Genomic DNA, 3,010 nt, shown 5'->3' on the forward strand with positions numbered 1-3,010 from the left:
CATCCAAATGTCATCAGCCAGTAATCAGCCAACAATTAAACTTGGAATTAAAACCAAAATTTAACTGTACTATATAGTAAACCACCTGGGATTGAACCCAGTCTGTCACGTCATTCAACAGGAAACCAGCTGGCTGGGCTAAAGGAGATCTCAGCCCAAGTGCCTGATTTGCTCTGGGATGTTGTGTCTGGCAAAATTGGCTCCTGCGTGTGAATTTGGATTAATTATTATACATAATGGTTTTGTTTTTAAGCATTTCTTAATGGAAATCTTTAAGTTAATCAAGGGAGGGTGGAATGGTTATTTTGTCTTACAATTGCCAGTAATTGGATCAACCAATTATCAACCAGATGGCCAAACGATTTATTTTTTTTTAAAATTAAATAAAAAATAAGATACAATGACGTGTCCCTGCCTAACATCGCATGACTTTAAAATCTGTAAAAAAATGGTTTAGTTAAAAACCACTTTTTATGCGCAACAAAATTGGGTGATTTTTCATCTTCGTGATCAACTTTGAACCTTTGTGTTAGCTTTAAGATTTTTACTTTTTAATTAAATGTTTAAAATACTCGAATTTCATAAACGTAACACACTTTTCATACAGAAAAAAAATCACATTCTCTTCTCTTCCTGTTATGTAGGACACATCAGCTGGTCTTTTTTCCCCAGTCAGAGGCTGTGAAAATACTGCGCCCCATCAAAGACGGGGGGAGAAGCAGCACAGCCTGAGCTTTCGCAGTGCAAATGGCACCAATCGCGTCTACATTTATTATTTAGTTTTTAAAATTAAACAACATCAATCATTGTCTTTGTCTTCTAAGTTCCTGAATTAACTTTAAGCATAGCTTTCTCACCATTTAGATTTATTTTTCATACCATCGTTAATCAAAGCAAGAGCCTATTGTACTTCACACACGTGGAAAGATTAGATTGTAATCTGTTGTCATAACAATCAGAAATAAAATAGTATGTGATATTTGTGTAGATGAAATGTTTCTAAAATTTATTTTTTTACTTAAAAATGATTAAAATGTATAATCTTTCCATGTGTAATGTCATTAGAAAGTACAATAAGCCCCTGTTTTGTTTAACGATCGTTTAAAAAATAAAACGAACTGGTGAGAAAGCTATGTTTAATAATAAAATATTTCAAGTTAAAATAAATTATTTACATTCTATTTTTAAGTTTTAAAGGCAGGCGCACTCAGAGCCATAAACACTGGGCTGCAGAATGGTGTCCTTACGGCACCCTCCTTTTCTCTGAGCTCAGTGGGTGCACCGTTTTCTCAATCTCCTGCTAATTCATTTCACACCACGGGAAAACAGGAGAATGTGATTGTTCTGGATCTGTAAGAAATTTGTGTTGCGTTTACAATATTCAAGTCTTTAATTAAAAAAATGTTTAATTAAAAAGTTTAAAAAATGTACAGCTTGCACAAAGATTCTAAGCTGATCACACAAAATATTTTTTTTTTCGTATTTTTTTCCTAAACCAGTATTTATGGGTTTTAAAACCATGCAATGTCTATTTGAGACATACACTTTAATGTTTCCTATTTTTGATTTTCTTAAAAATTAAAAGAATCGGTTGCCCATCGTGCCACACAATATTATGTTACATTTTTAGGTTTTTGAGAGACTTCAGCATGCTTCAAGTGATGCATAAAAAATATACCATAATGTCTTCTCGCGTTATCACTTGCACCTGGAATCCGCTTTATTCAAACTAGGATTTCTAAAACTGCAAGCAGGTACTAGATATTGTTTAAATTAAAGCTGTGAAATTTTTCACAAATCACGATCTTTAAAACTGTAGGTTGCAGGCTCTGTCATTTTTTCACAAAATTATCGACATCTGAAACATTGTGTCTCCTACACGAGTATTTTAATAAGCGAAACTTATGAAAACTGAAGAAAAAAATGACTCTGAAAAAGATACAAGAAGCTTGAAATTATTATTATTAAATTAATACTGTTAATAATGACCAGACACATATATAGTTTCAGTGGTATTTTTAATTTGTTATTCTCGATTCTAATTACAATATATTCAACTTTGTTTTAAGGCTTGAGGCATCTGTTAAACTGCCCAACTGAATAAAGTGTTTTGAATCAAATCGGTTGAACAGTTGACAGTATTCCCGTTTGATAATTCACGTTTTTATTTCATTATTAATATTAATTAACATTGAATATGTTATGATGAATATATATATAAATATGATAATATAGTGTACATAATACTTACTATTTTATTTTTTTAAGTATTTGTTAGAAGAAAAACTTGTCCCGTAAGCAGGTATTGAACTTGGATTGTCAAGGGCTGCTCGAAAACACAGCTGAGACGAACAGTTTTAAAATGTTTTGAAAGTAATCATGCGCGATTGAGTCAAATTAAAAATAAACCATGTTTACAAAGAATGTGGATTACAGTAAATTAATATCATTATTAATTTCTTTAGATAAGCGATTCCATCGATAACGAGTGCAAGTTTTCATAGGAAAGGTTAATCACTTAACTCAGTTAACTTTGAATGTGTTTTGATATTTATAAATACCAACAAATTCAATATAGTGTCAATAATATTTACTTTTGTAGTTTTTCAAATAAATTTTTATTTGTTAAAAGAAAACTCATGGCAAGAGCTGGGTTCAATCCCCCAACTTCCAGCGTGCAAGTTAGATGCCTAAGCCATTATACCACCACACGGCTTGATAGTTTAAGCTATAACTGAATGAGGGGTTTCCAAGGGGATGAATGAGTCAAATTGATGAAGCTGTTTACAAAGAAAGTCTACTACTGTAATAATTTGAGCTATATGAATAGAATTATATCGTTATTAATTTATTTAGATACACGATTCCAGATTATATTCCCTATTAATCAAATTATAAAAAGTATGTGTTTTTTAACTGTGATAACGAGAGCAATTATTCATAGAAAAGGTTAAACTTTTTATGAAGTATATAAACTTAATACAGTCAGAAGTACGTAAAAACTTCTCAA

Source organism: Lepisosteus platostomus, chromosome 5, assembly GCF_059453375.1.
Source record: "Lepisosteus platostomus isolate fLepPlt1 chromosome 5, fLepPlt1.hap1, whole genome shotgun sequence".
NCBI classification, from domain to species: domain Eukaryota; kingdom Metazoa; phylum Chordata; class Actinopteri; order Semionotiformes; family Lepisosteidae; genus Lepisosteus; species Lepisosteus platostomus.